The sequence below is a fragment of the Myotis daubentonii genome, chromosome X, assembly GCF_963259705.1.
Source record: "Myotis daubentonii chromosome X, mMyoDau2.1, whole genome shotgun sequence".
NCBI lineage: Eukaryota > Metazoa > Chordata > Mammalia > Chiroptera > Vespertilionidae > Myotis > Myotis daubentonii.
In genome coordinates this window covers 53,629,248-53,651,317 of record NC_081861.1, presented here as the reverse complement: position 1 = coordinate 53,651,317, position 22,070 = coordinate 53,629,248, and the positions used below count along the sequence as shown (strand labels likewise).

General features: G+C 43.6%; 1 protein-coding gene and 2 pseudogenes across 5 annotated transcripts in view; 2 read left to right on the top strand and 1 right to left on the bottom strand.

Annotated features, from left to right (window-relative positions):
• Window positions 1-22,070, top strand: part of RNF128 (ring finger protein 128) — a 148,515-nt gene that overhangs the window by 75,508 nt on the left and 50,937 nt on the right. The window lies entirely within an intron of this gene.
• LOC132224846 (lysine--tRNA ligase-like) lies at window positions 41-3,743 on the top strand (annotated as a pseudogene).
• Window positions 16,303-17,918, bottom strand: LOC132224843 (nuclear prelamin A recognition factor-like; annotated as a pseudogene).

Sequence of the window (22,070 nt, the reverse complement as noted above, 5' to 3'; positions counted from 1 at the left end):
GCAAAAAGTGGTGGTAATGATTAGTTCCAGGTGTTCTGACATGTTGACACAAGCTGCTGTAAGGCTTGTTAAGGGGTTCCTGCAGCAACCTCCTGGGCACAGTGGGGGTGGAGGGAGCTGTGAATGGGTCAATTTGCTCCCTTCATAGCCCTTCACAAGGACAAGCTACTTTCTTTTTTTTTCTTTTTTTCCTCCTTTTATTTATGGGGGGGAGTTGGAGGGGACCAGGCCTGCAGGGGAGGGCAGTTATGGGGGGACCAGGCCTACAGGGGAGGGCAGTTGGGGGCAACCAGGCCTGCAGGGGAGGGCAGTTATAGGAGGACCAGGCCTGCAGGGGAGGGCAGTTGGGGGAAACCAGGCCTGCAGGGGAGGGCAGTTATGGGGGGACCAGGCCTGCAGGGGAGGGCAGTTGGGGGCAACCAGGACTGCAGGGGAGGGCAGTTATGGGAGGACCAGGCCTGCAGGGGAGGGCAGTTGGGGGCAACCAGGCCTGCAGGGGAGGGCAGTTATGGGGGGACCAGGCCTGCAAGGGAGGGCAGTTGGGGGTGACCAGGCCTGCAAGGGAGCAGTTAGGCTTCGATCAGGCTGGCAGGGGAGAGGTTAGGGGGTGATCAGGCTGGCAGGCAGGCAAGCGGTTGGGAAACAGCAGTCCCAGATTGTGAGAGGGATGTCCGACTGCCGGTTTAGGCCTGATCCCACAGGGTCCTAAACCGGCAGTTGGACATCCTTTGAGGGATCCCAGATTGGAGAGGGTGCAGGCTGGGCTGAGGGACACCCCCCCTCCCCCAGTGCACGAATTTAGTGTACCGGGCCTCTAGTATAAAAATAAAAAAATAGTTAATATATGTATTTTGTATGTATTATATACAAAATATAGTTAATGTAAACCAAAAAGGAAGAAAATATGCTTAGTGAACATTATCCTCATTTTTGTGCTGAAATTAATACTTATAACTTATGTTGAACTATTTCTTTCTTTCTTTCTTTCTTTCTTTCTTTCTTTCTTTCCTTTATTGATTAAGGTATTACAAATGTGTCCTTATCCCCCCATTTTCCTTCCATCCCCCCACTCATGCCCGCACCCCCCTGGTGTCTGTATCCATTGGTAATGCTTATATGCATGCATAAAGGTCCTTTGGTTGATCTCTCCCCCTTAGCCCCACCCTTTCCTGCCTTTCCTCTGAGGTCTGAGCATCTGATCGATGCTTCTCTGTCTCTAGATCTATTTTTGTTCATTGGTTTATGTTGTTTATTATAATCCACAAATAAGTGAGATCATATGATATTTATCTTTCTCTGATTGACTTATTTCACTTAGCATAATGGAGGACAATCTACTTTCTAATAAAAGAAGTGAGCTAAAGAGATGCCTGAAAACTGAGAAGAAGGTAGTAGAGAAGGAGGCCAAGCATAAAGAGCTCAGTCAGAAACAACTAAGCCAGGCCAATGCTACTGCCACCAACCACACCACTGACAATGATATGGGTACCGAGGAGAAGAGTCTGTACTCAAACAAATACAAGATCTGCAGCCAAGCAGTCCATCAACTAAAGGTCAATGGGTGAGACCCATACCCATTCAAGTTCCATGTAGACATCTTACTCACTTCACTCAAGAATATAGTCACCTGCAGCCTGGGGACCACCTAAGTGACATCACCTTTAGGTGACAGGTAGAATCCATGCCTAAGGAGCTTCTAGGGAAAAGCTTATCTTCTATGACCTTCAAGGAGAGGGGATCAAATTGCAAGTCATGGCCAATTCCAGAAATTATAAATCAAAAGAAGAATTTATTTGTATCAAAAAAACAAACTATTTCAGGGAAACATAATTGGAATTCAGGGGAATGCTGGGAAAACCAAGAAGGATGAGCTGAGCATCATTCCCTAAGAGATCACACTGCCATATCCTTGCTTGCATATATATCTCATCTTTACTTTGGCCTCAAAGACAAGGAAACATGATATCTTCAGACACTTATGCTTGATCCTGATGACTTTGTGAGGCAGAAATTTATCATCTGCTCTAAGGTCATCACATATAAAAGAAATTTCTTGGAGGAATTGGAATTCTTAGAGATTGAAACTCCCATGATGAACAACATCCCAGGGGGAGCTGTGGCTATGCCTTTTGTCATCTACCACAATGAACTGGACATGAATTTATGTATGAGAATTGCTCCAGAACTCTACCATAATATGCTGGTGGTTGGTGGCATTGACCAGGTTTACAAATTGGATGCCAATTCCTGAATTAAGAAATTGATTTGATTCACAATTCTGAGTTCACCACCTGTGAGTTCTATATGGCCTAGGCCAGTGGTCGGCAAACTCATTAGTCAACAGAGCCAAATATCAACAGTACGATTGAAATTTCTTTTGAGAGCCAAATTTTTTAAGCTTAAACTATATAGGTAGGTACATTGTTATTAACTTTATTAGGGTACTCCTAAGGCTTAGGAAGAGACACACTCAAGGGGCCAAAAAGCCGCATGTGGCAGACTATCAGGATTCCATGGAAATCACAGAAAAGATTATTTCAGGGATAATAGTGAAGTGTATTACAGGCAGTTACAAACTCACTTACCATCCAGATGGCCCGAGGGCCAAGCCTGAGAGATTGACTTCGCCCCACCCTTCTGGAGAATCAGCATGGTGGAAGAGCTTGAGAAAATTCAGGGGGTGAAGGTGACAGAAATCAACCTCTTTGAAACTGAAGAAACTCACTCACAAAATTCTTGATGATATCTATGTGGCAAAAGCTATTGAATGCCCTCCACCTGGTACCATAGTCAAGCTCCTTGATAAACTTGTTGGGGAGTTCCCGGAAGTGATGTACCAATCCTACATTGATCTGTAATCACTCAAAGATATGAGACCTTTTGCCAAATGACACTGCTCTAAAGAGGGTCTGCCTGAGCACTTTGAGATTTTTATCATGAAGAAGGAAATTCAGCAATGCCTACACCAAGTTGAATAACTCCATGAGGAAGTGGCAGCTTTTCAAAGAACAGACCAAGGCCAAGGCTGCTGCTGCTGATGAGACCATGTCATAGATAAACACTTTTGCACCACCCTGGAATATGGTCTGCTGGGCATGGGCATAGACCAAGTCACCATGTTTCTCATAGACTAGTCTAATAACATCAAGGAAGTACTTCCATTTCCTTCCATGAAACCTGAAGACAAGAAAGAAAATGTAGCAACTGCTGATACACTGGGAAGCACAACAGTTAACACTTCTGTCTAGAAAAGAATAACTGCAAGTCACATAACTCAGGCATCTTTGCATTTCTGGGAAAGATCAAGGACTGCAATAAAATTCTTGTACATTGCTATCCATTTGACTATTGTAGTTCATTCACCAAAAGAGAGAAAATGAGTTAATAATTCCTATTTTCTCTAAACAATTAAATGAAAAAAAGCTATGGGCCACAGGTAACATGCAGCCAAAGAACCCGCAGAACTTGTTAAATTCCCCAGACATACTGAATCAGGAAATTGGGATCTGGGAGTTCACAGTTTTAGCAAGTTTCCAGGGTTAGTCTCATGCATATTAAAGTTTGGAGATCATTGATCCTGCTCAATAGTTTTCAAATTATGATATGGGACCACAAATCCCTGAGGCTGTTTCAGGGGTCCATGAGGTCAAAACTATTTTCATAATAATATGTAGACATTATTTTCCATGTTTCACTGTGTTGACATTTACATGGAGGGTGTACAGGCAGTGATCAGCAAAAGCTCCTAGCCCCTTAGCACAAATTAAGACAGAGGCACCAAACTGTATTTTATGCTATACTTCCATGCATTTACAGTAAAAAGAAAATGTCAGTTTTACCTAAGAATGTCCTTGATGAATCAGTAAAAATAATTAATTTTATTATCCTATTATTTATCCTACCTTGTCATACACAAATTTTTGTATATTCTGTGTGCTGAATTGGGAAATAGGCATAAAATACTTCTGCAGCAGACCAAAATATGATGGTTGTCTGAAGGAGAAACACTTGTATGACTAAGTTGTGAGCTGAACCAGCAGATTTTTCCAAACTCCTTTTTAACTTAAAAGAACTACTGACAGTGGTTACCCAGACTTGGATGTTTAGAAGACCTTTTCTCCAAAATGAACTAAGTGAGTCTCTTATTTCAAGAAAAAAATGACAGCATTTGTTGTTAATGATAAAATTTAAGTGCATAGCAAAAACTAGAATCTTAGAAGCCTTATCTATCACATGAGCTTGACAATTTCCTAATACTTAGACTTTTCTGCTGTCATCGATGGTTATACAATATCAAAAAGCAACCGTGATTTTTTTGGTATTGTATATCTTGAAATGAGTCATCATTTGTGAGATCTGAATAACTCAGTAAACCAGTACTTTCCAATGACCAACGCAAGATATTACAAAACCATAGATAAAGGATCCATTCATTATACAAGATAAATCAATGTATTTTCATATAAGGAAGTACAGAGTTCATTGGTATGGCTTCAAATTCTACCTTGCATCTAACCTTTAAGAAACTACCAATTGTTAAGTTTTAGTGTAGTATCGAAGAAGAATAATGAAAATTATTTGAAAATGCTATTAAAATATTCATTTTTCTAATTGCATATCTGTGTGAGTACAGATTTCCTTCATATATTTCATTCAAAAAAACAGATCCCAAAAGATATGATGCAGAAGCCAATATGAACATTCAGCATTTTTCTATTAAGTCTGCCATTAAAGACCTTTGTACAAATGACAGAGCCACTTTTTATTCCATTTTGAGGGATATATAGTTATTTTTTATTTAAAATATATTAATTATAATAGGTATTTGTGACTGTTATTTTAAATGAATAAAGAAATCAGTTTAAAATTACTCAGTGTTCATTTCTAATATTGTAAATATGAATAGAAGTAATCTACATATGCAACAGCATGGATAGACCTAAAGAGTATTATGCTAAGTGAAATAAACTAGTCAGAGAAAGAAAGATACCATATAATTTCACTCATATATGAAATATAATGAACAAAATAAACTAGGGAACAAAATAGAAACAGACTCATAGATAGAGAACATATTAACAGCTCTTAGAGGGGAGGGGAGTTCAGGTGCTGGGTGAAAAAGTTGAAAAAATTGAAACGATTAAGCAGGGGAGTGGGGGAGACAAACAGCCATACACACAGACAACAGTATGGTGATTACCCAAGGGAAAGGGTGGATAATTGGTGATGGAAGGAAACTTGACTTGGGATGGTATACAGATGATGTATTATAGAATTGTACACCTGAAACCTATATAATTTTATTAACCAATGCTACTGCAACAAATGCAATAGAAAAGTAAAACAAGAAATAGTCTATATAAACAAAAATTTTTTGGTTTATTCAATGACTTTAAAGAGTATAAAGTGGTCCTGAGATCAAAACTTGAAGAAATGCTGATCTAGCCATTGGGTTCTTAAAAATATACTAAACATATCACTACTGTAAATTAGAATAGCCCAGGCAGGGCTAACCATATTTTAATAATAATTCTAAGAATTATTTACCTGAGTATTACCTACCATCCAAAAATTATGTATCTGTGACCTTTTTAAAAATATCTTTATTGTTTAGAGTATTACAGATGTCCCCTTTATTCCCCCATTGATCCCCTTCACCCAGTTCCCAACCTCTCCCAGGACTTCACCAGCCTATTGTCTGTGTCCATAGGTAAGATCTTTGGTTAATCACTTCCCACCCCCCACTTTTCCTCTGAGATTCATTAGTCTGTTCCTCGTTTCCATGCCCCTGATTCTATTTGATTCACCATTTTATTTTGTTCATTAGATTTCTTATTTGCTTATTTTAATTTTTAGATTTAATTGTTGATAGAGATGTATTTGTTGCCATTTTATTATTCATATTTTATCTCCTCCTCCTGCTCCTCCTCCTCTTTCAGCTAGTGTATGCTTACTTTATGACTCGTCCTTTTTCATGCCTTTGACTTTCTCACTAAGATCCTTGAAAGTCTCATGAAGATCCTAGAGTAACCTTATAACCATGGTATTGAACTCTATCCAAAAGTTTGCTTGCTTCCATTTCTTTCATTTGTGATATATTTCTTTGTCTCCACATTTTGGCTGCTTCTTTGTGTTTGTTTCAATGTATTAGGTAGAGTTGCTATGTCTCCTGGAATTGGTAGAGTGGCCTTGTGTAGTAGGTGTCCTATAGGTGGCTCATCCTCCCCAGTCACCTTAGCTGGGCACTCTAGGTACGTACCTGTGTGGGCTGTGTGAATAGTTTTGTAATTGAGCCTTGATTGCTGTTGGCATCACTGAGTGGAATTGATCTGCAGACTAATTGGCTGTGAGGCCCCACTGTGACTACAATGGGAGAACTGTTGTGCAGGAGACACCCTTATGGAGCAGGAGTTTAGTGCTCATGGAGTCTGCCCCTTGAGTGTGTCGCTTATGGATGTGTGGAGTTGTAATCTGCTATGATCTGAATCTGTCCACCAGGTGCACTGGCTCTAGGGCCCCCAGGGAGGTACAAAGTCATCCACTGCCTGGGGCCACCCTGCAGGAGCTATTTTTATTGGGCTTGGAGGTGCCTAGGTGAGGCCCAGCTATGAAGCAAGGCAGGCTCATGCTAGTTCAGGGTCTTGGGACTTTCCTTGATAGGTTTGGGGCATGATGACCCAGCTGCTTGTTAGAGAGATTTTAGAAAAATCTAAAGCCTGAGCCAGGTCAGGCCATTCATATGCAAAAGCCGCTGCAAACAGGTTGGGTGTAGCAGCATATCAGATGAGGTGGGGTCTCTGGAAATCACCAGGGTCTCTGGGAATCACCAGGCAGAGCAAAAAATATGGCTGCCAGTCAACCCTATGACTGGGGAGGTCCCAGAACAGGAACAATGACCCCTGCAAGCGCCCCTTTCTAGGAAAAAGCTGCCCCGAGTTCCTGTCCTGATGCCAGACAATCCAGTTCCTCCCCATATATGTCTGGATACTCCAGAGCCTCTACCTGGCACTGGAGCTGAGAAGAAGTGGGACTTTGTAAAGTCAGTTCATGAGCCAGCCCTTTCAAAGGAACAACTGGGGCTCTAGCACCTTCTGTGTCACTGAACCCCAATCACCACTGGTTTTTACAGCCCAAAGTTACAGGGACTTATTTTCCCAGCTCTGGAAGCCTGGGATCTGGTGTGGAGCTGGGACCCCTTGCTCCTCTCAGGTAGCCTCCACAGAGATGAGAGATGATCTCCCTCCCGATTAAAAAAGCAGCACACATGGATGCCAGACCAGCCCGTTCCAAACCTCCACCCCTCCTACCAGTCTCAGTGTGTATTTTTTTCTTTACTTCTCTAGTTGTAAGACTTCCACTCAGCCACCTTTTAGGCAGTTCTGAATGATGTCTGTTCGTCTACGGCCATACCACCCTGAACGCGCCCGATCTCGTCTGAATGATGTCTGTTCTGTATTTTAGTTGTAACTTTGATGTAGTTGTGGGAGGCAGCAAGTACAAGGCTTTTACCTACGCTGCTATCTTGACTCTCACATCTGTGACCTTTTAAACAGTATTACTTCTAATTCCCTAATGTCTTTAATATACTGTTTCCTGAAGACTCCATCTACCAGAGATTTTTGTTTTTGGTACTACATCCAGTCTGTAACCCATTTCGTAATAGAGTACAGTCAACCCCCATAGGATTGCCAGTCAGGGCTCATGCTTGGGTTGCGGGTTTGATCCCCAGTGGAAGCAGCCGATCAATGATTCTTTCTCATCATTGATGTTTCTATTCTCTCTCCCTCTTCCTTCCTCTCTAAAATCAATAAAAATATATTTTTAAAAATTATTTGGGGTGACAATGTTACATTGTTGCTACAATGTACTGTGTAGTTAGACCTACAATGGCTGTATCTGTATTGAACATGTATATTTGTTGAGGAACATTTTAGAACTATTTTTCAATCAAGAAAGCTGCTATTAAGCACTCAGTTTACCTAACTTTGGTTCATCTTTCGCTGACAATAATTAAAAGGGTTTGGGGGAAGTGGGCAGAAAACAGGAATTTGAAGAAAAGCTAGTCTGGCTTAGAGAATTTCTTTTATTGGTTTCTTTAAAATGCCATTTAAAAATGCTTGGTCTTATAGGCTTCCATATCCTTCTTTGAAATACATTGACCTTCCCTAGTCGCTCAAAGAGTTTGGGCTATAGGGGGGAAAACAAAGCCTTTGAAACCTACTGCAGACAAATGAATATTCAGAAGTCCACTTGAATTGATTTTAGATTTTCTAATGGAGTAAGTGTTTGTCAGAGAATTGTTGGAATTCTTTACACTTTGATCTTGTTCATTAGAGATGCAAGTGAATTCAGAAATGCTGACCCCATTTTTTATCAGAATGTTGGGCAGATTGAATGTGAGCTTAGTTTTAGAAGAGCTACTTTGGCCTCCAATTTTCCTTACTACTTGTAAGTTACTTATTGTGAATACTCTCTTTTCTAATATTAAAAGTGGAATACTGGTTGAAAGAGATACTGAACAGCTTTCTTCACCTCCTTGTATTTTGTATTTGAATGGTAACGTGCTGTACATATCTATTATCATCCTTAAAATATTTGATATAATGTAAAATATCTTAGAATATATTTTTCATTTTAACATGTTAATATTTAAATGTGGAGGAACCGTCCAGAGTCATAGAACTTACTACATAGTTTGCATTTGATAAATATTTGTTCAATGAATTTGTCATTGTTCACAAATAAATGGTTAAAATTAAACAGAATCATAATATCATTACCTTTTTAAATTTTATGTTTCAATAACAGTTTTCATTTAATGTTATTTTGTGTTAGCTTCAGGTGTACAGCATACTGGTTAGACAATCATGTACTTTACAAAGTGTTCCTCCCAATATTTCCAGTAGCCATCTGGCACCATACCAAGTTATTACAATATTATTGACTATACTAGAGGCCCGGTGCACCCTCTCCAATCTGGGACCCCTCAAGGGATCCCGGAGTAATCGGGCCTAAACGGGCAGTCAGACATCCCTCTCACAATCCAGGACTGCTGGCTCCCAAACGCTCGCCTTCCTGCCTTCCTGATTGCCCCTAACCACTCCCTTGCCAGCTTGATCAATGCCTAACTGCTCCCTGCCAGCCTGATTGCCCCTAACTGCCCTCCCCTGCTGGCCTGGTCCCCACCCACCTGCCCTCCTCTGCAGGCCAGGTTGCTCGCTGCTGGCCATCTTGTGGTGGCCATCTTTTGTCCACATGGGGGTGGCCATGTTTGACCACATGGGGGCGGCCATCTTGTGTGTTGGAGTGATGGTCAATTTGCATATTACATCTTTATTATATAGGATTCCTTATCCTGTATTTTCCTGGTGACTATTTTGTAACTGAACAATTTGTACTTCTTAATCCTTTCACCTTTTTCACCTATCCCCCAACTCCCTTCTGGCAACCATCAGTCTGTTCTCTCTATCTGAGTCTGTTTCTATTTTGCTTGTTCATTTATTTTCTTCTTTAGATTCCACATATAAGTGAAATAATATGGTATTTGTCTTTCTCTGACTGAGTTATTGCACTTATATCATTAGCTTTTTGAAAGACATGAAAGGGGTTGGCCGCCAGCAAGATCCAAGATCAAATTTCTATATATTATGAATAACTAGAAAGTTTTTTTTTGCCAGTAGGTCTGAGAAGAGACACCCTCCCTTTATTTATATTAACATTTTAATTGAATGATATTCATTAACAGTAGTAAGAGTTGCTACACTCTATTTTATTACCTTTGTACCCAAGATAGGCACATGCCAAAACCTTTATTCATTGTTGAACATTTGAAATTGGAGTCTGTATTTCTTCTGTTGCTTAATTGTTATTTATTCCTAATATGTCCCTCTCCCCAAATACTTCAGAGTGAAAATGTGAAAAACTTAAGCCATATTGTGTTATTAATGATTTTGAAGTAGGAAATTTCAGGTGAACAAAAAATACAATATAGAGATGATATATTATAGAGTTGTACACTTGAACCCTATATAATTTTATTAACCAATGTCACCCCCAATAAATTCAATAAAACTTAAATAAATAAATAAATAAATAAATAAATAAATAAATAATTGAGTGACTGCTATATTTGTGGTGGTATCAAGGTAAGTGTGGTTTAAATCATACTGGACTCAGGAACTGGTTTTCAAGCAATTAGGGTTCAGATTAGCTATTCTTGACCATTAAATTGTCAAATATGAAGTATTAATACCAGAATTGTAAAAAATGTTGGGGGTTTTTGGGGAAAGTGGAGGGATTGAGCAAAGAAAAAGTAAAAAGGAGAGAGAACTCATGGACATGAACAACAGTGTGGTGATTTCAAGGGAAGAGGTGAGTAGAGGTGGAAGAGGGCATAAAGGGACTAAATGATGATGGGAAAAATAAAAAACACACTAGAATTGTAAAAAATGACAGCTCTTTCTGATATTCAACTTTGAAAATGTATTTATCAGATACAGTACATTAAACTTTATGAATAAATCCATAATTTATCTTTACAAGTTAGGCATTTAACTAATTTGCTTTATGGTTTGCTTAATGATGTTGCCTAACAGTTTAGGAAGGAAAAGGGTATAACTGGGCTCACAATCACTTTTGAAGCAAAGTGCATATTTAGAGAGATTCAAATGCTGAAATGACAGCTGTTCTGTGATCAGGGTTTAGGCCATAGCGGTTTCTTGTCCAATTAATGTCAGTTTTCATCATCAGAGACTTTTAGCATAGTTCCCTTTTCACTGCGGTGGGGGCAGGGGAGGGGGAGAATGGGTGCTATGCTTTTTTGAAAAACAAAATGAAATTAATAGTGGATTTTGAAATTCTAGAAAAATAGAAGAAGAAATGTAGTCATATTCTTTTGCCAGAGTTGATTTTAGAAATTTATTACAGCCTTACTTTCTTCAGGCAAAAACTGCATCCCAGTGTTCTGATTCTCACTTTAGTGCTATTTATGATGAATGGTGCTCCTACCCTGGCTCAAACTCTAGTGTATTTCTGGTTACAAATTTTTAAATAAAGAGCACTACTGAATTCAAAATATCAAAACAAATACAATTTTTTTATTTTACAAATTATTGGACACTGAAGGAAATTAAGTTTTCTATTTTACATAGGAAGAAATTCTAGTAAACCAGAATCAGTTCAAAATGTGATTTGGAAATTCTTTTTTTCTACTACTGGAGGTGATAACAAATGTACACAATTCATTTCACTGGTTTAGTCCATATTCTTCGTAGTAGTGAATGTCTTATATATAGGAGACATTTGCAAGTGCCTAGAGGGAAGACACTATATTTTATTACTTTCTGTAACTCCGAGGCCTAGCACTGTGTCTGGCATAAATATAGATACAAGAAAAACCTTAATAAATGAAATTAGAGGTGCTATCTTTTGTATAATTGCTCCTATAAAAAGGTTAATTGAACTATACCTTGATTTTATTAGCACTGTGTCTTTTTTTTAATTAAATCTTTATTGTTCCGATTATTACATTTGTTCCTCTTTTTTCCCCCCCATAACTCCCCTCCTCCCAGTTCCCGCCCCACCCTCCGCCCTCACTCCCCACCCACTGTCCTCTTCCATAGGTGCACGATTTTTGTCCAGTCTCTTTCTGCATCTCCCACACCCCTTTCCCCCCCAAGAATAGTCAGTCCATTCCCTTTCTATGTCCCTGATTCTATTATGATCACCAGATTATTTATTCATTTGATTCTTAGATTCACTTGTTGATAGATGCATATTTGTTGTTCATAATTTGTATCTTTACCTTTTTTTTTTCTTCTTCCTCTTCTTAAAGGATACCTTTCAGCATTTCATATAATACTGGTTTGGTGGCGATGAACTCCTTTAGCTTTTCCTTATCTGTGAAGCTCTTTATCTGACCTTCATTTCTGAATGATAGCTTTGCTGGATAAAGTAATCTTGGTTGTAGGTTCTTTGAATATTTCTTGCCATTCCCTTCTGGCCTGCAAAGTTTCTGTTGAGAAATCAGCTAACAGTCGTATGGGTATTCCCTTGTAGGTAACTGATTTCCTTTCTCTTGCTGCTTTTAGGATTCTCTCTTTGTCTTTTGCTCTTGGCATTTTAATTATGATGTGTCTTGGTGTGGTCCTCTTTGGATTCCTTTTGTTTGGGGTTCTCCGCGCTTCTTGGACCTGTAAGTCCATTTCTTTCACCAGGTGGGGGAAGTTTTCTGTCATTATTTCTTTAAATAGGTTTTCCATATCTTGCTCTCTCTCATCTTCTGGCACCCCTATAATTCTGATGTTGGTACGCTTGAAGCTGTCCCAGAGGCTCCTTACACTATCCTCGCATTTTTGGATTCTTTTTTCATTTTGCTTTTCCAGTTGGGTGTTTTTTGCTTCTTCGCATTTCGAATCTTTGACTTGATTCTTGCGCTCCTCTGGTCTGCTGTTGGGTGCCTGTATAATATTCTTTATTTCAGTCCGTGTATGCTTAATTTCTAGTTGGTTCTTTATCACAACATCGAGGGTCTCATTAGATTTCTTGAGGATCTCACTACATTTATCGGCGGTCTCACCAGTCTTTTCGAGGGCCTTACTAAGTTTATCGGCAGCTTCTAGACAGTTCTTAAGAGACCTTAAAAGTGTGGTTCTGAACTCAATATCCTCCATTGACAGTTTTGTCCTGTTTCTTTGTCTCCGCATTTTTTATGCTTTCTTGGTACACCCCCTAGTGGTCTTTGTGCGCAGTCTTGTTGCCTTTAAGCCTTGATTGATGTCGGTAATACCGGGGGTGGGGTGGGGGGGTGATTTGACCTCCAGGCTAACTGGCTATGAGAGTCCCCTGTGTCTGCAGTGGGAGGGCTTCTATGCTGGATCTCTAGGGCGGTGCTAATCTAGCCTTTGCCTGAGGCTATCCGGCAAATGGTTCAGTGCAGGGCTTGGGCGGGGCGGGTCCCCGGGGATCTACAGGGCAGGCGGAACAAGCAGTTATGGCTGCTCTCAGTTCCTTCCCCAGGGGCTCTGCCTCTCAGAGTCCCAGCAATGGCTGCAAACCTCGGAGAGAAAGCTGCCTTCGAGTTCCGACCGAAGCCAGACAGTCCCGCTTCTCCTGTTTGAGTCTTGGTCCCCAGAGACTTGCCCGGATCTGGAGCTCAGAGTCTGAAACTCCCTCCCGATTGAGAACAACAACTGCCCCCTCCGCCACCAGCCGGCTCCGCGCGCACTCCGCACCTGAGTATTTCACTTCAGCACTGGGCCTCCTCTGAGTCTGGGTATGATATTCTCTTTCCTCCTAGTTGTAGAATTTCCACTCAGCCAGCCTTCCTGTGGTTCTGGATGATGTCCGTTCTGTCCTTTAGTTATTTCTCTGAAGTGGTTGTTCGAGGCAGCGATCTCCGGCGTTAACCTATGCCGCCATCTTGGTTTCTCTCAGCACTGTGTCTTAATCAACTGATCTGTGCAAACCATATTTTGCTTCTTAAGCCTGGTATTTTCCAAAGGAGATAGTTGGTATAGTAAAATTTTGGATTAAAAGGTGGAAAACTTGGCAGCTTGTACATGAGTCTCTGTATTAATGTATCTACATTGGTTTTAAAGATCAACTGTAATGCCCTAGCTGGTTTGGCTCAGTGGATAGAGCATCGGCCTGCAGACTGAAGGGTCCTGGGTTAGACTATGGTCAAGGGCACATGCATGGGTTGTGAGCTCGATCCCCAGTAGGGGGTGTGCAGGATGTAGCCAATCAATGACTCTCATCATTAATGTTTCTGTCTCTCCTTCTCCCTTCTTCTCTGAAATCAATATATAATTAAGAGCTAATTGCTAATTAGACTGAACAGCAGGATGACCTTCTGGAAAACTGTCTGGATGACCTTCCTGATGAAGCCAGGGCTGTGAGGGCCCAGCCCCTTGCACAAATTTTGTGCATCGGGCCTTTAGTATATCCTCTCTAATAAAAGAGAAACATGGTAATTAGTGTACGACCGCTACCCTTCCCATTGGCTAATCAGGGCAATATGCAAATTAACTGAGAGCCAAGATGGTGGCCGGCAGCCAGGCAGCTGGAAGCTAACATGAGGCTTGCTTGCTTTAGTGACGGAGGAAGCCAAGCTTCCCCGCCTGCCTTGCCGGCCTCTCAGCTGCATTCTAAGCAACTATGTTACAAAAATAGAAGCTAAACAAAACCCCAGGCTTCAGCCAGCAGGACCGCAACATTGTTTCAAATACAGAAGGGTAAACAAAGGCCAGAAACCTGCTTTCAGCAGTGGAAGTCTCATAGCTAGAGCCGAGCCTCAGAGCTAAAGCTGGCCCAGAATGAAAAAAAAAAGAAAAAAGGACAGGTCACCAGCCAGCCTGAGAACGGCCCTCAGCCCCTCACCCAGGCTGGCCAGGCACCCCAGTGGGGACCCCCACCATGAAGGGTGTGTGACCAGCTGCAAACAGCCATCATCCCCTCACCCAGGCTGGCCAGGCACCCCAGTGGGGACCCCCACCCTGATCCAGGACACCCTTCAGGGCAAACCAGCCAGCCCCCATCCGTGCACCAGGCTTCTATCCTATATAGTAAAAGGGTAATATGCCTCCCGGCACCAGGATCAGTGTGACAGGGGGCACCAACCAAACCCCCCTGATCGGCCCTGCTCTGTGTGTGACAAGATGCGGTGCCCCCCCTCCCCCATGGGCCCTGCTCTGTGTGTGACAGGGTAGAGCCATAACCTCCCCATTGGCCCTGCTCTGAGTGTGACAGTGGCGGCGCCCCAACCCCCTGATCTGCCCTGCTCTGTGTGTGACAGGGGGCGGTGCCCCAACTCCCCTATCGGCCCTACTCTGTGAGTGACAGGGTGGAGCTCCTCAACCCCCTGATCAGCCCTGCTCTGTGCATGACAGGGGGGAGCTCCCCAACTCCCTGATTGACCCTGCTCTGTGCGTGACAGGGGGCGGCACCCCAACTCCCCAATCAGCCCCGCTCTGAGCCCGACCAGGGGCTGCACCTAGGGATTGGGCCTGCCCTCTGCCACCCGGGAGCGAGCCTAAGTCAGCAGGTCGTTATCTCCCGAGGGGTCCCAGACTGCAAGAGGGCACAGGCCGGGCTGAGGGACCCCCACTCCCCCCCGAGTGCACAAATTTTTGTGCACCAGGCCTCTAGTATGTATATAAAAGGCTAATATGCTAAGTATCCTTCCCTCCATCCAGGTAATGACGTCACGTAGCAACGCCCAGCTTCCTCTCCCTAGTGACGACAAACGTCCTTGCAGTTTCTTCAGCCCAGGAACATGACTTGCTTTATAGCCAGGTGGAAATACTTTACACTGTAACCAAATGTTTTTGAAGTGTTTTCCCATGCCTCATCTCATTTGATCCTCACAGAAGTCCTGAAATATGTAGATAGGAGACTCAGTGGAATCCTATTTTCTTTTCATTAGCCAGAAAACGAAGATTTAGAAAGTTTAGAAACTTGACCCGACTGAAAAGAAGTAAGAAATGGTAGACCTTAACAATAACTTCTGGTTTTCTCACTGCACAGAATGTAGTCAAAGATTTCTGCAGTTAAATATTTCACCCTTTGTTCTCCCTGCATGATCTATAATAATAATCTGCTTCATGTTGATATTTACTGCAGTGTTGCTGACAATTACCTGAAAAAGAAGTTGGAGTGCTTCACTGAGCTGGAAAAAGTTTAGCTAAATCAGAAAGCAGGTCTAATTAAACAAGGTTATTCTATATATACTAGAGGCCCAGTGCACAAAATTCGTGCACTGGGGGAGGGCCCTCAGCCCAGCCTGCACCCTCTCACAGTCCAGGACCCCTCAGGGGATGTCCGCCTACTGGCTTAGTCAGGGTGTCTGCCTCTCCATTCTCCATCCTTCCATCTGTGACACCTGTCACCCTTGCCAGGCCTCCCCCAAAGTGAGCTCAACTCAATCCCTGAATGTAAAAGTGCACAGGGGGTGGGGGGAGCTCCACTCCAGTGCCCCCGATTCACAGCAACAGAACCTGGTAGACAGGACCTGATCTCAGGACGGTGGCCACAACTGCAGAACATAGATCTGTTTCAAGAAAAGTTGGGAATGCAGATTTTCATATGAGCCCCTATTCCAAAAGGTGGCAGTTTATTCATATTGTGGCAAAGACACCTTCAAGAGTAACATAAGTGGTTAAAGTCAGGGCCATTTCCTCATCCATTCTCTCTAAGGCACTTGGACAGAACCAAGTCTCAGCTCTTCACAGGACACTTCTGGAGGGTTTTTTTTTGTTTTTTTGGTTTTTTTTTTAAGCCTAAAGGACAGTAGTCTGTCTTCATTCTTTTTCTTTGTTATTTTTTCATCATCGGATAAAAGGATATGTACATTGGGGCAATCCTCTCGAGATACAGTATTCCAGTTGCACCCATGTGATGATGACAGCGCCCCTTAGAGGGTGGGAGCCGACAGATGGGGAGCAGGGAATTCTGAAAACCAAAGCAATGACAGAGATGCTAAGCCTTTCCTTCACGTGTCTGACACCCTTCTTCAGGCGGCCTGCAGGCCAGGCGTCTGCTGGACCTTTATTACTTGATGTCCTGGCAGGCTGCCCTGGGCCCTACTAGGCAGTCTGCAGGGCCTCCTGGACCCAGGAGGAGTCGCCCCCTCCCCACCCCAGCCACTCCTGGTACAGCTCCTGCACATGGGCGCTGGTCTCCTGGGGCCACACTGGGATGGCAGCGTAGATGCCTTCCATCTGCCACAGCAGTGCCCTGTCTGCACACCCGTCATCCGCTTGGGCCTGGCCCCTGCCGCTTAGGCATGCCTGGCACAGGCCAGGACCTCCACAAAGTGGCAGGGAAAGTTGCCCCTCTACAGCTTCATGACCACTTCTGGATGTTCTGAAAGCCTTAAGCAGCCTCAAAGCGTAGCAGAACCTCTCTGTCCCTTTCAAGGGTGACCTCCTGGAAGTCTTTGTTCCTCAGGGTGCGGTAGGAGAGCACTCCCACATCCTTGTTGAACAGCTTCTTGGCCATGTGCCTGAAGATGTGTGTCTTGTACCCGTCGGGGCTGGCACCCTCGTGGAGCCTCACATCCTCCTTCATGTCTCCAAACAGCGTGTCCATGGTGGCGTCATTCGAGGCGAGGTCGCTTTGCTCCATTATCAGAACAATTTCACCTGAGGTTAACACACCAGTCAGCACCCTGGGAACTAGTAAAGCTATGGGAACATTAGCTTTGGGAACATTTTCTCAAAGGGCCTCCAGTTTCTTGTCATAACACGGGCCACAATGACGTGGAAAATCTTGTCTGGGGACAGGTTCTGCCATCTGGTGAAGTAATCCTTCACCAGAAAGCCCATGATCTGCTGGGGAGACTTGGCTGTGCAGAGGTGGGGGAGATGGGGTGACCCAGCACATGCTCTGCATATTGGTCTCAGCTGGGGCAGGTGGAGGTCAGCAAGGGTAGCCGGGACTCTTCGTCACGGTGCTGGCAGTACCGATGCACAAATTCCTTCTTACTCTCCAGGATGCTGAAATCCTCAGCTATCTTCATGTCAAAGACAGTGCACCCCAAGGCTTTTGAGAAAGCTTCAGAGCCTTCTGGATGCATCAGTGACACTGAGGCTGAATTTAGCATCAAAATAAGGCAGGAACTAAGGACACACGGACACTGCCAGCACTTTGTGCTGTGAGGTATCACATTTCTTATTAAGGTTCAGAACACGGAAGAAGTCCTTGGTGTTCTATTGAGAAACTTGGACTCCTTACTCTGTAGTCACACAACTGTCACACGCCAGGCAGTCACTCAGAAATATCTTGGCATCGGCCAACTTATGGAATTCTCCCTTCTCTCCTTCTGAGCCGGACTCCGGACATTGACTGTGGCATTCTCTTGGTCATCGGTTTTTGGTTTTTTTACTACATTCCTTCCATGTGCAGTGATCACACATCATCTGGAGCTGGGCAGGTGGGGGCCAGCTTGAGTGACCTGGAGGAAGCAGAGGGAGAGCAGTCGGTCACCGCTGGTCGCCCCTGGTGCTGCTGGCAGTATCCTTTCTTCCTTGTGGAGCGTCTAGGGAGGGGAAGTGGCCGCAGGGCCTGAGGCCGAGTTCCAGGCCTGCAGTGCTTTCAGAATTGTGCCAGTGGTGCCGGTACATTGGTGCCTGTCCTGTCCTCTGTAGATTGAATTTACAGTACTACTGAGGGAGCCAGTTCCCAGTTCCGCCCTGCCTCCACCACCAATTGATTGGAGTCTGAGAGCCAGGAGGCGGGACCAAGAGGCCTGCCTTCCAGCTGCTCGCCAGTCCCCGGGCCACTCACTCCAGTTCCCTATTAACCATCTTCTGATCAATGGGAGCCTGCAGGCCAGGGGAGGAACCAAGTGGTCTGCCTTCCACCCGCCCACTCAAAATGTCACTGCTGCCACAGATTCATTGGAGCCTGAGGGACCCCAGTTCCCCCGTTAGCCATCACCTGATCATTAGAGCCTGAGGGCCTGCGATAGAGGAGGAGGTGAACCATCGTCCATTCGGTCATCTGTTCGGTCATTACAGACACTGGGTTTTTATAGCTACACTAATAAAAGAGAAACATGCAAATTGGTGTCACTCCACTACACCCACAAGCCACACCCACCAGCCAATGAGGAGTGAGTATGCAAATTAACCCAACCAAGATGGCAGTGGCCACGGAGCTGGAGCGAGCAGGAGGCTTGGGTTGCCCCCTGCAATGGAGGAAGCCAAGCTTCCCACCTTCCCTGGCCAGCCCTCGGCTCCACTCAAGGCTACAAAGTTTCAATTATAGAAGATAAATAAATCCCAAATATCTGCTTGCCTCTGCTCAAGGAGGCGCTGAAAAAAAAAGAAAAAAAGGAGGGTCTGGGAGCTTGGGTTCCTTTTTCTCCATGTCCTTGCCAGCATTTGTTGTTTGTTGAATTCTTGATGATAGTCATTCTGACAGGTGTGAGATGGTATCTCATTGTTGTTTTGATTTGCATCTCTCAGATGATTAGTGACTTTTGAGCATGTTTTCATGTGTCTCTGGGCCTTCTGTATGTCCTCTTTTGAAGAGTGTCTATTTAGATCCTTTGCCCATTTTTTGATTGGATTGTTTATCTTTCTTTTGTTAAGTTGTATGAGTTCCCTGTAAATGTTGGAGATTAAACCCTTATCAGTGATAACATTGGCAAATATGTTCTCCCATGCAGTGAGCTGTCTTGTTGTTTTGCTAATGGTTTCTTTTGATATGCAGAAGCTTTTTATTTTGATGTAGTCCCATTTTGTTTATTTTCTCCTTAGTCTCCATTGCCCTAGGAAATGTATCTAAAAAGATATTGCTATGACATATATCTGCTATTTTGCTGCCTGTGGAGTTGTGTAGGATTTTTTGGTTTCCCATCTTACATTTAAGTCCTTCAGCAATTTTGAGTTTGTTTTCGTGTATGGTGTAAGTTGGTGACCTAGAGTCATTTTTTTGCATGTATCTAACCAAATTTCCCAACACCATTTATTGAAGAGACTATCTTGCTCCATGTATGCTCTTGCCTCCTTTGTCAAATATTAATTGAGCATAATGGCTTGGGTCCATTTCTAGGTTCTCTGTTCTATTCCATTGGTCTGTATGTCTGTTCTTGTACCAGTACCAGGCAGTTTTGAGAACTGTGGCTTCGTTAGTATAGCTTGATATCTGGTATTGTGATCCCTCCAACTTTGTTCTTTCTTCTCAGGATTGCTGTGGTTATTAGGGGTATTTTTTATTCTAGATGAATTTTTGGAGAGTTTGTTCTAGATCTTTGAAATATGCCGTTGGTATTTTAATGGGAATTGAATTGTATCTTTAGAATGTTTTGGGTAATATGGATATTTTAATGATGTTGATTCTACCAATCCATGAACATGATATCTTCTTCCATTTGTTTATGTCTTCCTCTATCTCTTTTTTCAATGTCCTTAGTTTTCTGAGTAGAGGTCTTTTATGTCCTTAAGTTTATTCCTAGGTATCTTAATTTTTTTGGTGCAATGGTAAATGAGATTTTTTTTTTTTCATTTCTCTTTCTGTGAGTTCCTTATTGGTGTATAAAAGGCCACAGATTTCTGGGTACTAATTTTGTATCCTGCTACATTGCCAAATTCATTTATTAGGTCTAGTAGTGTTTTGATTTTGTCTTTGGGGTTTTCTATGTATAGTATCATGTCGTCTGTGAATAAGGACTGTTTTACTTCTTTTTTAATTTGGGTGCCTTTTATTTCTTCTTCTTGTTTCATAGCTAGGCTAGCTCTTCCAGTACTATATCGAACAGGAGTGGTGAAGTGTCTTATTCCTGTTCTTAGGGGAAATGAGTTTAATTTTTCCCCTTTGAGTATGCTGTTGGCTGTAGGTTTGTCATATAAGGCTTTTATTATATTGAGGTATGATCCCACTATTGCCAATTTGCTGAGAGCTTTTATCAAGAAAGAGTATTGGATTTTGTCAAATGCTTTTTTCTGCATCGATTGATATGATCATGTGATTTTTGTCTTTCAATTTGTTTATTTGATGTGCTGGGGTCTTTTTTGCATTTATAATGGTTCAGGAATCTGGAGAAGGGCTATGAATGAATTAATAAAGAGACTAGAAAAGAAATATTAATTTGGAAGTCATTTTGGGGTGCCAGACGGAAACTTAGTTCTAGTGACTAAGCTCTCTGAATCTCAAGCCCCCTGTTTTTTACTCCCACACTAGAGGCCCGTTGCACAAAAATTTGTGCACTCGGGGGGGGAGGGTCCCTCAGCCCGGCCTGTACCCTCTCACAGTCTGGGACCCCTTGGGGGATGTCCACCTGCTGACTTTGTCCCGCTTTCCGGGGGGATCAGGCCTAAGCTGGCAGTCAGACATCCCTCTGGCATCCCGGGTGCCCTCAGGGGATGTCCACTTGTGTAAGCTGCAGTCAGACATCCTTAGCACTGCTGAGGAGGCGGGAGAGGCTCCTGCTACCACTGCTGTGCTAGCAGCCATCAGCATGGCTTGTGGCTGAGCAGAGCTCCCCCTGTGGGAGCACACTGACCACCAGGGGGCAGCTCCTGCATTGAGCGTCTGCCCCTGGTGGTCAGTGAGTGTCATAGTGAGCAGTCATTCCCAGTTGTTCTGCTGTTAGGGTCAATTTGCATATTACCCTTTTATTGTATAGGATAGAGGCCTGGTGCATTGGTGGGGGCCGGCTGGTTTGCCCTGAAGGGTGTCCCAGATCAGGGTGGGGGTCCCACTGGGGTGCCTGGGCAGCCTGGGTGAGGGTCTGAGGGCTGTTTTCAGGCTGGTCAAGCCCCCCAGTGGGGACCCTCACCCCATTGGGGTGTGGCCAGCCTGGGTGAGGGACTGAGGGCTGTTTGCAGGCTGGCCACACCCCCTTCAGGGTGAGGGTCCCTGCTGGGGTGCCTGGACAGCCTGGGTGAGGGGCTGATGGCCGTGTTCAGGCTGGCCACCCCCCCCCCGCCCCGGCAACCCAAGCTCCCAGCCTCTCCTTTTTTTCTTTTTCTTTTATTTCTGGGATTTATTTATCCTCTACAATTGAAACTTTGTAGCCTTGAGTGGAGCCCAAGTCAGCTGTAAGCCTGGGTTGCCAATGGCAACCCAGACTCCCAGCCCCTCCTTGAGCGAAGGCCACTGCCAGCTGGAAGCAGGTATCTGGGATTTATTTATCTTCTATAATTAAAACTTTATAGCCTTGAGCAGAGCCCAGTGCCAACCAGGGCAGGCGGGAAGCTTGGCTTCCTGCATCAGCAGGGGCAACCCAAGCCTCCTGCTCGCCCCAGCTCCATGGCCATCGCCATCTTTGTGACGGAGTGATGGAGTGATGGTTAATTTGCATATTACTCTTTTATTAGATAGGATTTTGCACTATAGCAAAGCAGATATACATATCAAAGATAAGGTCTGGTAAACAATAAAGGACAATCAGGTTGGGGGAAACTGCCCTCAGGTGTATATGCAGATTATCAGCCCTGCTGAATATAGAAGCCCATCAAACTTTTGAGGACTTTTCGCATTTATTATGACCTGCTGGACTTAGCCTCCAGCAGTGATGTATCACATTTATTGATTTGCAGATATTGTACCATCCTTGTATCCTT